Source organism: Zingiber officinale, chromosome 4B (genome assembly GCF_018446385.1).
Source record: "Zingiber officinale cultivar Zhangliang chromosome 4B, Zo_v1.1, whole genome shotgun sequence".
Classification (NCBI taxonomy): Eukaryota; Viridiplantae; Streptophyta; class Magnoliopsida; order Zingiberales; family Zingiberaceae; genus Zingiber; species Zingiber officinale.
The window spans coordinates 115,411,113-115,426,279 of NC_055993.1; the positions used below are offsets into that span (position 1 = coordinate 115,411,113).

General features: G+C 36.8%; 1 long non-coding RNA gene across 1 annotated transcript; it reads left to right on the top strand.

The window, feature by feature from the left end:
• The first annotated feature begins 7,413 nt into the window (after positions 1 to 7,413).
• LOC121977868 lies at positions 7,414 to 8,852 on the top strand. Its single transcript, XR_006111073.1, has 3 exons — positions 7,414 to 7,816; positions 8,061 to 8,144; positions 8,311 to 8,852. It is a non-coding gene; the product is annotated as an uncharacterized LOC121977868 (long non-coding RNA).
• Positions 8,853 to 15,167: the final 6,315 nt, after the last annotated feature.

Here is a 15,167-nt window from a genome sequence, read left to right on the forward strand (position 1 = left end):
CTTGGTTCGGAGCCTTTGTCGACTCCTACTCCAAGGCCCGCACTCGTCGAATGCTTTCGTTGGGCAATCACTAGAAATTCATAAAAATGTTACAAGTGTTAGTACAGGAACTTTAAAATGAATACCGACAATAGAATAAAAGGAAAATAACTTCTTAGCAGCACGTTATGGGAGAAGCTTTGCAGAGTCGTAAGAGCACAACACGGCAGAGCAAGCGTTGGATGGCATTGTAGTGAGATGTTCTTTGCTCTAGGGCTCACCCTCCTTATATAGGAGGCTCTGGGTGCCCGGATCCCTTCCGGGCACCTGGAGTGTGATGTAGCCTAGTCAACCATGAAGCTCCACGTAACGAAGCGATAATGAGGTTAGAATTTGCATTCTGGGTGCTCGGACCGTCCGGGCGCCCGGATCCCTTCCTGGCGCTCGGACCTCTATTTTCCAACAAGCTGCAAAAAAACGTTAGTCCGAGGCAAAATGCAAATTATACTACCTTGCAAAATAAGATGTTAGCACAGTTATATAAAGAACGAGTAGTAATTTGATTCTGTCCTATCGAGATCGGAATCTAGTCAAGATCTCAACTTAGAGTTTCGAAATGGTTCTAAGTTGGATTGGCGCCTAAGTTCCCTTCCCGGGAATGCGTCCTCACAGTCACTCCCCTCCAGTGACTTACCTTAACTTACCTGCCAAACGTCCGGTCAGCCCTTCGACCCATTTGGACTTCGTGCCAGCTATCAGGTCAGCCTGTTGACCTAGCTAGACTTCATGCCAATCATCCGACAACCTGTCGACCAGTCTGGGCTTCTCCTGTAACACTGAGTTAGCACAATGAATGAAAATAGTACAGTAAACGTAGGGTTACCTAGGGTTGCCTAGCTTCACTTACTAGAACTTCCATTGCCCAGTTTCACTCACCAGGACTTCCTCCACCTAGCTTCACTCACTAGGGTCCGACTTCACTCACTGGGACTTCCTCCACCTAGATTCACTCACTAGGGCCCGACTTCACTCATCGGGACTTCCACCACCTAGCTTCACTCACTAGGGCTCGACTTCACTCACCAAGATTTCCACTACCTAGCTTCACTCACTAGGGCCCGACTTCACTCACTGGGACTTCCACCACCTAGCTTCACTCACTAGGGCTCGACTTCACTCACTGGGACTTCCACTTTGCCTAACCTTTGGTTAGAACTTACCTTTGCTAGTCATCTAGTCCTGACTAGACTTCTCTCTCCCAAACATCAAGTCCTGTTTAGGTCAACCATTGGTCATATTGTCAAATATTGAAACCCTAGAGGTCGATTGCACCAACAAGTTTTTCTCCCTTGTGGCGATCATGACAACAAGGGGGGGGGGGGGGGGAGCCTCCTTGTTGTTAGCGACGAGAGAGAGAGGAGAGGGAGAGGAGGATTGAGTTTTCAAAAGCTAATTAACCAAATAATGAAACTTGTATCTAATTCTCTCTCAATTACATCTATATATAATTCTCTTTAATGAGTTGGATTAGAAAGCCCAAATCCAACTCATTATCCCTTAACCAAAAATTAGCCCATTAATCCCTTGGTTTAATTCACAAATAAATCAAGTTGGTTCATGACTAATTCATGATTAAACCAAATATGGTTCAACTCTACCATAAGAGATGTAGCCCATCCGCGCTTCCATTATGACAAATATTTCCATATTTATCTTATGTATGGTCTAATCAAATATTTATCTCTTGATTTAAGAATCCTATTCTTTAACTTGTTTTACGTCTTTTAGAGACTCGTTAGTGCGTGTGACCCAATATGTTCCCAATCTATCTTGGTCGTCCATAATTAACTACTTAATTATATAACGATTATAAGTGACACCTAGTAGTATATCATGATCCCCAATTAGCCGAAAAATCATAGTTGATCTTAAAACTAATTCTAAATCCTTCAGTAGCTACAGTGAGTCATACCTTATTCCTTTCACTCGTTTTATACCCACTTGGTTTAGGACATGGTCTATGTGTTTGCCCCCACTAGACTGACTATGTCACACCTAGCCCAAGTAATACTTTCTCGTTTTACGAATTCAAATTGCTCATACATGTGCCTAAGAGTCTCACTCTTAACATGTAATGCTTTGGCCAAAGATTTTGAGTATAATCTTAACGAGTGGCCATAGGGTATACGTTTCCTCGCAAGGAGCGGTGAATCCTCCGTGGACTATCCAAACATTTTCGGACATTTCTACTTATACCCAATCATCTCGGGTCCACACCTCAATGATGTGCTTGTTTAAGATGTCAAAGTATAAGTCTTCATGACCAAGATGACTTGTATACCTCAAGTCGAAGGCAACTTACACTCGAGCTGTAATAAGAGCTTCATAGATATATCTATATATGTAGATAACCATATGAAGTCTTACAGTGAGTTACTCCAATGAACTAGTTATCATAACTAGCATCCATGTTTAACTCTCGACATCCCAATGTCTTTAGCTAGTGAGAAAATAGTTGCTTGGCGAACCAAAAAATATAACCCGTTCTAGTCTTATAGAATTCATGATGTTCGAATGTATCAATTCAATGACTAAGAAAATTCTAATACGTTTATAATTGCACATGTAAAGATAATCACTAGTTGTGATCCAATCACAATTTCTCTCATGCTATGAATTGTATTGCAGACATTATAACACCCCGGCCAGGGCGGGCCCCACCCGGAGCGAACCGGGAACACCACCAAAATTGCCCATCGGGTTGATGACTAGATCCACAGACCACCGAAGGTCCTTTCAACGTGCTTTGTCCTCACTCGCACGCACCCTGGAAAACTTCCAAGGAGGTTACCCATCCTTAGATTTCTCCAAGCCAAGCACGCTTAACTTTGGAATTCTTAAGTTTGGGCTTACGAAAAAAAAAGATGCACCTTGGTTATATGAATAGTACCATCTAACCTTTTAAGTCATATTTAACCAGAATAATCTCAGAACCGGGGTATTACAATCACTCCCATTTAAAGACACAATGCCCTCGTTGTGTAACCACGAATCACACCACAGACAAATCTCAGAATCTCCCTCGCTAGGTGGTGCCCTGGGTGCTCCTGCAATAGGTGCAACACGATCGCAAGGTTGCTCTGATACCATCTGTAACGCCCCAGCTCGGGCGAGTCCCACCCGGACTGAACCGAAAATACCACCAGAATTGCCCATCGGGTTGACGACTAGCTCCACATGTAAAATACCGAAAAAGGGTGAATAACCATAAGGGAATTTTACGAAAATTTTAGAAATTTTTTGGGAATTTTTCGGAGCTCGTATGATGAGTTTAAGGGGGAACAAATATTGAGCCCCGGGAAAGCCTGTTTAGGCTACCCCATTTAAACGAGAAAATGTTTGATTTTATTTTTATTTCTCTTTTTCTTTTTCTTTCTTTTAATCCTTTCTCCTTCGTTTCCTCCCCCGCGTGCCCGTGCCCTAAGCCTTGCGACGCCATCTCCTCCCTTTCGTAACCGGTGTCGCATGCGACGGTTACTACTTCCTCGCGGATAAAAATCGGTGGCCAAGGGAAGCCTCGCCTCTTCCTCTCGCCTCTGTCGATTTCAGTCCTCTGCCCGTCGCCCCTCACCGTTCCAGTCGTCGACGCCTCCTTCCTTCCGAATCCTCGTGGACCGCCACCTTGTTCCTTGCTTGAGCAGCCGACGATCGCCGGGATCCTCCTTACCAATGCCGAGCCCTAGCTTGATTCATCGCCACCCCTTTTCTTCTTAGCCTAATTCTGCTCGTCGCCGATCTTGACACGACGCCCTTTCCCTACCGATCAGCTCTTGGGCACGACATCAACTCACTGTACGACGGTCGCCAAGGTCGCCTCTTCCATTTGTTAGACAACACACTGTCTCCTCTTTCTCTCATGCCGCTGCGATCCACCACCAGCACGCCTAGGGCAAGGGGGCATCTGCTCCAATCACCATCGGAAGCTTGAGACAATGCCAGTAAACCGATCTGCCAACCACATCCTCTTTTCCTCACGCGAGCACCACAGGCGCATCACTGTTGGTTGCTTGCTGCCATTGCCAATCTAGGGTTTACAACGACCAAATTTGAGGTAGGTTTTCCCTCCTAAAATTGGATTTAGGAGTTTGGGTGTGTTATGATAAAGTGGCTAACTATAACAGAGCTATGCAGGTGGTTTCCAGCAGTTACTCAATTTCGACGGCGACCCTACTTGGCTGAGGATCAACAAGAGAGGTTTGGTGTTAAGGTAAGGAGTAGAGGAATAGTTTCATTTGTTGTAGCGTACACAGATTTGAGGCTAGGAAAGGATAATGATAAATTGTACTTGAATTTAATTAAGTTTAGGTTGATAATGCTAGTTGCAAACCCTAATTGGAAGGTGAAATAGTTAAAAATTGTATAATTCAAGGATTCTAAATATAAAGGAAGGATAAGATTATTAAATAGGTTTGGAGATTTTTATTTAGTTATATAGCTAAATACAATATGTTTGATATCACAGGACTTTGATTCGAGACGGTGTCTCGACGAGAGATCTATTTTGGATACGATCCTCTTATTGGAGGCGGGTACCTTGACTTATCTATTTTGATATGTCATGTTGATATGCTTAGTAGTATTAACAAGTAGTAATATTTATGTTCATTTTTACATTGGTATGTCATTATCTATTACCTGAGCATGCTGTATTTATTTCTTGCTGTTGCATTAATGTTCCTATGATTATATATGACCTTAAGGTAATGACATACCATGCCTTATTATGCTCAGGACATTGATTTATTTTACCATACCTAACTCGTGTACCTATATCATATTATTTGATCCGTATATCTTTGGTACACATTTTGGTAGAGATGGATATGATCAGGATATTTCCATGCTTAGTGTCATGCATCATCTCGCATGATTGCATACTGTGCGATTGTTGGCTCCATTATTGTTGAGCACATCGCTAGTTATATGGATCTGCACACGCAACCACTCATGGGTTAGTGGTTTTTATCAGGCAGGGTGTGTTGCAGCAGGTTGCTCTATTAAGGGCTCCGCTGGTCCACTCATGGGTAGTGTGACACATCGTGGTAGCATGACAATGATCCCTCCTTTGGACTGACTCAGGGAGATGAGAGCATTGAGCTCCCCCATTTATGATTTGGGGTAAGGAGAATATGTGTACTCCGACAGCATCCTGTACACTCGTTCATTCATCAGGAGCAGTGATGACAGAATGCACGGTTGTCACAGCTCTACCCACTCGGTCTCACCATCGTGTGTGAGACGACTGACTGGCAGTAGGGGTTACCAGGACATGTCATTGGTATCATACACATTGATGCATTTATTGCTTGTGTTTGCTGCACTTTATATGCTGCATATTTGGTGGATGTATATGTTTGACATGCATACAGGATTTATGATACTCTCGGTCTGACGACCTTGTTATCCCTATACCCAGGTCTTGGTTAGTATAGATACTCCTGTTCCTTACAGTTTGACATTTTTCATATGATATGTATATCCAGGAAACTGTACGCATATTTATTATTAGTTGTTATTTTTACTATGCATGTCAGTAGTTATCCGCTGAGGAGTTGACTCATCCCGTTGTTATTACTATTTCAGGTTGAGGCTGTCCGGAGATCTCCAGTCGCTAGTCCCCTTGCAGATTGCAAGGATGTTGTTTGGTCTTTTGGTTTTCTTATTATACTATCTAGACTATGTTTGGGACTTGTTCTAGATTTTCTTTATGGATATTGTATGGGTTTTCCTTTATTTGTCGATGGGGTTTTATTTGGATATGTTCTGCTACATGCCTGTCTAGACGGCAGAAGAGGTGAGTTGATTTTATTTGCGTCGTTGTGATTTGAGTTTTATGGGTGTAGTTGAGTAGGAATAAAATTTGAGTTTTATGGGTGTAGTTGAGTAGGAATAAAATTTGAGTTTTATGGGTGTAGTTGAGTAGAATATTTGATATGATTTCCTTATAGTTGTTTTAGTTTTGGTTTGTTTGCTATTATACTGCGTGGTTGTCTATTTATTTTTATTGTATGTTTCCGGCCGTGTTGGTCGTGTATGGTTGTATTGTAGGAAGTTTCAGATTGTCACTCATACAGGGAAGATGCTGCCAAAATTTCTTATGGCAGGGACTACCTGGAGATCCTTTCAGCGTGCTTTGTCCTCACTCGCACGCACTCTGAAAAACTTCCCAGGAGGTCACTCATCCTCAGATTTCTCCAAACCAAGCATACTTAACTTTGGAGGTCCTTTCAGCATGCTTTGTCCTCACTCGCACGCACCCTGGAAAATTTCCCAGGAGGTCACCCATCCTCAGATTTCTCCAAACCAAGCATACTTAATTTTGGAGTTCTTAAGTTTGGGCTTCCGAAAAGGAAGGTGCACCTTGGTGATATGGATAGTACCATCTAACTTTTTAAGCCATACTTAACCAGAATAATCTTAGAACCGGGATATTACAGACATTTAGTAAATGAGTTTAAGACAATCAAACATATAATATGCACTCAAATAGTGAATCTATATTTAGTAAAAGTCATAAGACGATTACCTTAAGACATCCCTTAAAATCTAACAAGAAGACCATTAGCCATCGAACAACAAGGAAGTTGTTGTCCCTATGGTTGCACCGCTATCCAAAGGTTGTGCTGTCGATGTAAGGGTTGCTCCGATCAAGTTGTGGTGCCCCAAGTTGTTGTTTTGACTAGTAAAGGTTGCTGCTGGAATCCTGCCACGATCGGACCTGCTTCCCTTTTTGGGAAGTAAGGTTTCCAGCCCTCAAACAACAGCTTTATCGTTGCCGTCCACCTCATTTCGTACCATCGGGTTGCCTTGTATCGTCGGATACCGAATCGAGTTGTTGTCCCTCTCTTGGATCACATCATCTCTCACCTTTGGCTAGTACCAAAGTGAAGACACGACATGTGACTTAGCGAAGTCATCTCGAGGATATCTCAGTGTGGATACGAGTAGATACAAGTCTCGTTAGACTTCTTCATTGATTATGATAGAAGCTAGCCTTGTGAAGCTGTTTAACGCTCTCTACAAGGTTCAATTACGAACTCGCAGGTATAATTCTCAAACGAAAGTAATTTTCTACGTTTATGTTTAGATTTTGTGTATCCTATATGTGTAATATGTGTATGATACGTATGCTCTAATAATTTAGAAAGTTATTATACTTTTATTACTCATTTTTAAAATAAAAAAAAAATTAAAATGTGCATAGAGACCTCCAATATAAGCAGCATGCATTGACGCATTGACGGTAAAGATATTTTGTTAATAGATTTTATTACTGTTTACTTCGATAATTATTTAATATATAATAATCAATTTTGGTAATAAAATTGTTGCAATAAATACCCTTTTAGATTTTGTAGGTTAAAAAACGGAGGCTCCACTTCTAATTTTATCCCGAGCGTATCCGAGGCCAAGGAAGAGTAGGGTGAGGAAGAGGAGGAAGTGCTGGATCCGGGAGGCGTCTCCCTTGGGGCATCCCATTGCTTCTGAGCAAGAAGCGCAAGGGCACCAATGTGATCCTCCTCAAGTTCCTTTGGGCCCAATAGTTCGAGGCCACCGAGGCGTTGGAGATCTTCGGAGGACGCTGCGTTGACGATGGGAGTTCGGGCTCGAGTGCGCGAGAGATGTTTGTGAGAATGACGAAGAGGCGGCGGCACTGGCAGAGCACCTTAAGGGTACGACCTACATCGTGAGGCGCAATTGAGATGGGAACCCCATGTGCTACAATGTCTCAAGTTTGTTTATCTGCTCGGTGATCCTCATTTGGAGGCCAAAAAGGGTAGAAATCAAGTTTGAGTTTAGATAGTTTCTTCTTCCCCTTTCTGTACCTATCATTTTAGGTCTTATGTACGATCTTGACCCTTTTTTAAAAGTATTTTTTTTTTTTGTGATTTTTAGTTGCATTGCTTTCTTTAGCCCCTTCTACCAACGTTTAATGGAACTTATCATCATTTATTTTGTCTTGATTTACATACTTTGATCTGTTCTTATGATTTTCTTACTATGGCTTTTCTTCTGATAAGGTTTGGAACACGTTGAGGGAGGATGAATGGGGTTGGCTTATATTAATCCACTGGGACTCTTTGTTTTGGGGTACAGACATCAAGGTAACTTTTTTAATTGCATGCTTTGAGAAGATGGGCTCGTCTAATTCAACTTATGCTAATTTATTAGATTGTTGTGTTGCATGTCTGAGGAAGAAAAAAATTCCTTATGATCATCATGGAATGCAACAATATTATATCCTAATATGCCTCATTTTTCCAATTGCAGTAGAAATAGATTGAAAGGCATGCGGACATTGGTGTTATTCTCAAAGTGAAGCTTTTAGCTTCTTTGTCTATGATTGATGGAGAGGTTGATTGGAAGATTGTTGCTATCTCATTGGATGATCCTCAAGCTGCACTTATAAGAGTATCTACATCAGTCGTTTTATAATATCTCTAAAATTTAGTATAAATGGTTCACTTTATTAAATTTAGATCATCATTTTTCACTATACATTACATCAATATACCCTAAAATTTTCATTATCTTTATTTTTTTTATTATTTTCTTCTCTCTCTTTCACTTTTTTTTATTATTTTTTTCTCTCTAGGTTATATCTACTTTTCATTACCCAATCCATTCCTTTTTTTCTCTTTCAAATTAAAATGATATTTTAATATTTAAGGAAAGAACTTTATTCTTTAAATTTAAAGAAGTAATATTCATGTGATGCAAAAGTTGTTTTTATATAAAATATAAAATTTAAGATAAATTCTGTATTTAGGGAAGCTGATGTGGATACTTTAAATGATGTAGATGATGTTGAAAAACATTTTCTAGTATAATTTTTATTTTTATAAAATAACTTTTCATTATTCAACTTTTCATGTCATTACTAAATTGAAAACTCTAGCATATATGGTTTGTTGTCTCAAGAAATATAAACATTTATTTCGTAGAACATATATGATTATGATAAATAATGGATTTTACGTGTTGATTTCCTTAGTGATGGAATGGAAGGTCTTAAATCATCTCTTGTACTTCTGTCGTTTAACTATTTGGATGTATTAATGATCATGCGCTTGTGTTTTTCTCATATTCCTTTCTCATATAGCCATATGCAAGTCAAATAAAATTTTATTGTTTGCTAAAGGTTTTCATAAATGTGTGTTCATGACTACATTTTAAATCAATTTCTCCATCTAAACTTACGGGTTCAAATTCTACAGCCTAATATCTACCTGTTCAAGTACTCAGTATATACTTGTCTGGAAATTATTTTTTTCATCAGCCTATTTGGATTTTGCATTCAAAGCTACTTGTGCTTAAATGCAAACTATGTTTCTATTTTATGTTTTGGATTTAAAGCAAGCAATTTCAAAGTTCACCATTAGAGATCCTATGTTTCTATTTGTTTGCATCTGGCTACCATTTTAGGTATTCTTTTTAATGAGATCGGTAACAAATTGAAAAAGGAGAAAAATATGTTCTTCAACATTTTTTAAAGATGATATAGAATGGTTAAAAGTATACATTCTACTTATGGTTTGAAAAGAATGTACAAGAGGGGAGTTATAAACTCTATTTTACAGTTAAAATTTTTTTTTTTATGAAACTAATTTGGCATTTTCTTTGAAGTGAACAATTAATGATTTTGATGCATGATATGTTTTCGTGGCATCGAGTAATAATTCTTATTATTTGGATTATGACTAATTATATTACGTTTCAATTTAGGGTAATTTAAAATAAAATGGTAGTTTTGAATGTAGATATTATGTATATAAAAGAGATAATGTTGATTGAAGATCCATAATTGGAGAGGAAGGTGAATTTATTCTTTATGAAATATTACATTGACCGTCAAACTTTTTTTAATATTTCGGTTTATAACATCAAAAAATAAATAATATTACAATCAATCTTAGTATGATAAAGTCAGAAGTGAATGGAGCGAATTCGTTATTTCTATTATGTGAGTGCCTAAGTGTAGGTTGTGATATAAATTTTGGATTGTATTTAGAGATTTATGGATACAAAAGCTTTTGGGTGAAGTTGGTCAAACTTATCTTTTGTGAATATATTTTTTTGTTTTATTTAGAGATTTATGGATATAAAAGTTTTTCGGTGAAGTTAGTTAAACATGTCTTTTATGAATACACTTTTGGGTTGTATTTGATATATATTTATAATATATTTGTTTAATTTTTGTAGTGAAAAATATTATGTTGCAGTAAAATATTGTAATATACACTTTTATTAATTAAAATTATATTTTAGTAAAATATAGTCAATTATTTTGACATTACAAATAAATTGTGGAGTAATATAATACAAAAGTCTTTGATAAATTTAAATAGTGATTTAGTTAAAGAAAATATTTATTTCTCCATTAATCAAATTTGTTAAGTTGTTCATATAAATTACTTCGCTAAATTTAAATTTTAGTTATAGTAAAATATGCTTTATTACATCTACACTATGATAAAGTAACATAATAAAAATATTTCGACCAAGCTAAATTATGTAAAAATAAAATTAAACATTCACTGCACTAAAATACAAAATTGTAAAGTCATATAAATATTTTACTCCGTCAATTAATGTAACCTATAAAATTATATATGATCAACTACTTCGATACTTACAGAATCGATGAATTAATACAACCTTTTAACTTTGAAATCAGTATAATTTTGAACCGGTTTTGAACCTACCAAAGACTAAGGTACTTTTGTGGCGAAGTAATAAACTGACTCTTTTACTTTATGTGCATTTATTTTGGTAATTATCTATTTATTATTTCGGATAATATTTGAAGTCTATTGTCTATTTTGACAGTGTATGATTTTTTTTTCGTGCACGGAGGTATCTCTTATCCATGAAGCTTAGCTCGTCCTCCTCGTTTTTCTTGCGTTTCAAGCAAACTTTCGATCCTTCATTTAGTGACTGATTTGAATATCGAAATAGTCGTGTAAGAAGAGCTGACCAAACCTAATGTCCTTTGGCTCTCATGTTGCCAGATCCCGGATCATTAGAAGGTGGATCTCGCTTTTAGAGAGCAGGAGCATGAGCAAATGAAAAAAAAAACACAATCAGGATCGATCCTTAAAAAAGTCATTTGATCACTGATGCGTGGGTATAGCGGAGACCACTGATGCGTGGGTATAGTGGAGACCACAGAGAACATAGACGCATGCTTGTAAAACATTTACTCTAAAAAATAGACAATGCATGTGTCAGGTTTCTATCGTTGTTAATGCCAATATAGATACTTTTTTGCATCATTGCGCCAACAAACAATTGAGTTAATCAAGCTAAATTCATCAATGTAAGATAGAACACTTAAGTAGAGAAACCTAAAGTTCATCAATGTAAGATAGAACTCTTATAAGAGGAGCACGTTGCCGGATTTGAGGCCACAAGCAACCCTATTACTAATGTTAATGCCCTTCAAACACAATCAAGCACTACATGGTTACTTACCCTATTGTGGAAGAGGACTTACACTAGTAGCTTGTTATTCTTCTAGCAATGGTAGGCCAACAAATGTAACTACATTGTGGGTGAGGGAGACTTAGCCATGCCAAGGCATCTTAATTAGGTGGCAAACAACTCTTTCCTTCAACTAGTTCATGTCTCACGTCCACTTCATCACAACTATGTTTGTACCTTTTATGCCAACATGCATCATGTTGACTTAATTGGCTTCCATCGCTTGATTATAATTCCTTTCTATTCCTCTAGCTCACCACTGCAATTCTCTTTCTTTTGTAGAGGCGACAACAATGCTACGGTAATTGTCATTGACCCATTAACTTAACATGTTTTGTTTTTCTTTTCTTTTAGCTTTAGCAAATCTTTCCTAACAACATTGCACCTTGTTCTATTTTGTCAACAGACAGTGGTTTCGACAAAGGGAGAATTGCTGCAAAAATCAAATAAGTGCCAAAAGAGCTCATTTTTTATCCATATCGTTAAAAAGATACCATTCTTTCAAAATTTATCAAAACAACATCCTACCCATAATTTAATTTTTGAATACTCTAAGGTGGTACTATTTTATACAAATAATTCTAAGGTTGTGTTGCTTGATACAAAGCAACTTCAAAATGATGTTGTTTTGTATAAAATAGCTCTAAGATGGAGTATAAAGAGGTATTTGAGGTATCAAATTATGGGTGGGATGTTATTTTGATAATTTTTTTTTATAAGGAAGACGCTTTGTTGACAAGATGAATAAAAAGATGCTTTTTTGATGTTTTGCTGAAAATAAATAATCTCAAGACTAATTAGGTTAACTTTAATTTTAAATTTTAACCTTCCTAGATTTATGCTTAAATTATTATCTAAATTAGTTAGTTTAATATTCATTAATTGATTTGATCATTCTATTTTATATTCTATTTTATGATAATATATTATCTTATATTTTCCTTTGAATAAAAAGAGTAAAAAAACCCTTTTATAATGATTAATTTAAATTCCGATTTATCTTAACTTTCTATGGAGTTATTGAAACTGTTTGTCAATTTTAATGTGTTTCATTCAATCATATTATTGAATTGCTAGTTATGCTAATTGTAGACTTATTATCACAATAAAATCTCACTTGATCATTCCACATCTCACTTAATCTTCAAGTCTTTTAAGATGATCTTTAAGCAAAGTAGTTCATATACATTGAACCATTGCTCAAAATTCTATCTTCGCACTAGATCGCGCTATTACATCCAGCTTCTTGCTCCTCTATGTCGCGAGGTTAGCATAAAAGGTGCAATATCCAGTGGTTAAACTCTTGTCAACCATTGACCTAACATAATCAACATCTTTATATACATCTAGCATCAAACCTCCATTTCTTTTAAATATAAGACTCTTTCTTTGTGTTCCTTTAAGATACTGTAATATTTAGTGAGTTGCTTGCAAATGAACTTATTTTGGGTAATGTATCAATTGACTAATCATACTTACTGTATATGCTATGCCTGATCATGTATGAGATAAATTAAATAAGTTGCCTACCACACATTAATAAATTCTTGTCTACTACATCATCTTCCTCTACCATTTCAAGTTTGAGATTTGGGTTTATCGTATAATTATAGGCTTGCATGTTGTCTTATCTGTTTCTTTAAGGAGATTTGAACATATTTTTATTGAGAAATAAAAATGCCTTGCTCAGAGTTAGCCACCTTCCCTAAGAAAGTATTTCAACCTTCCTAATACCTTGATTTCAAACTCTTTCACCAAACACAAAGTTAGGAGTTGTTTTTCCTTATCATAATTTTCTATTACTATTATATCATCACAGACATTAAGAACATTGTGACTTCCCATGAAAAGAGTGTTTAATAAACAATGTAGGATCCCCTTGGCTTTCTCTATACCCCATGGCAATCATCACTCTAGCAAATCTGCTAAACCATATTCTTGATAATTAATTAAGTCCATATATGATTTTCTTCAATTTACATATAGTATAAGCATCCAAATTATTTCTATATCGTAGTGGGACTTCCATATAAATTCCTTCCTCTAGTTTTCCATGCAAAAATGCATCTTTAACATCAAATTGATGTAACTCTCAACTATAATTATCTACAGTAGAATTTTAATAATATTCATTTTTCAACCGGAGCAAAAGTCTCTAGATAATCAATCCCATAGGTTTGAGTATATTCCTTGGCTATTGAAACAGAAGCTTGAACTGTAGATTGAGGAAGTCGACTAATAAATTTCAAAATGAAACAAAGGCTTAAATAGTCAATTGTGGAAGTCGAATAATGAACTACAAAATGGAACAAAAGCTTGAATAGTTGATTGGAGAAGTCAAGTAACGATCAGTGAAGTTGATTGTCATAGTACATAGTTGACTGATGATAGGATTAGAAGATCTAGGCGATCCGCGATCCCATATATTCAGACATACTATAAATCAACATGATCAGATAAGACCAAGGTGATTAGTCGATTGATCGAACATGGGCTATCTACTGATGACAAAGTCTATAACAGATGAAGTTGAGTTCATACACTTAATGACGAATAATGACAGTTTTGAAAATTTTGCTACGTCTCTGAGCATGATGATTTTGAGAAAGTTTTTCTACTCTAACAAAAGAATCTTGTGGGAAGATTTTGATCTACAAGTTGTTGCATCCTTCTTCCGGTCTATAATCAGAAGTAAGAATCCATGCATTCTTAGATTCAGCAGATCAAATCTTGTTCCAGATCTCTAAAAAATATTATTTCATTTACATTCTTTCAGTCCTTGTTCTTAAATCTATAAATCTCTGAGACTATAAAATTGACTATACTATACGAGGTTTCTTCTACCTCGTCTAATGTTGGAAAGAAGAAATTAAAGTTAGTGGAGTAGCAGCCTAATGTGAACCACACTAAATCTTGATGGTTTTGTGATTGTGTTGTGTCTGTCCCTGTGTTTGCTTTGAGTTGTTTAGTTTATTTTTCACTACTTTAATTCTAGTAGTAATCGATTAGCAACAAAAATTGTTACTCGTGCTATTCATCCTCTCTAGCATGTCTACGATCCAATAGTCTTGGCAGGTTGAGGTTTACTCTATATTAGACAAAGTTTAAGTGATGGTAAGTCGAGGTTGACATATAGTAGGCAGATTGGGATGTCCAGGAGACATGGGATCTCTTGGCATTATAGGGACACAACCTTGGTGTGATTGAAGTTAGAGTGGCAATTGATTGATGAACCCACAATCACAAGTTGTGGTACGATTGAATTCAGGATAACAATAGTTGACTGATGGAGAAGGTCTAGTGGATTGATGAATCCAAAACCACAAAGTTGTGGTTTGGATGGATTCAGGGTTTAAGTACTTGATTAGAGGCTGGTTAGTAGTTGACTGATCAAGAAGTCAACTCGATTGTGGATTTGGGCTAAATTGCTAATGAACATAATACTTCTATTCAAGGACCATCTGATTGATAGTAATCCAATAGTTGATTGATGATACAGTCAGTTAAAGATGTGGACTCACAAACGAAAGGAGTTTATAATAAAATCTCGTGGATATTTTGAATTAATGCTTATGTTCGGATCCAGGGAAAGTGTTGTTGAATTCTAAAGCCCTCGTGAGTAATCTACAATGGTTAAACAACAA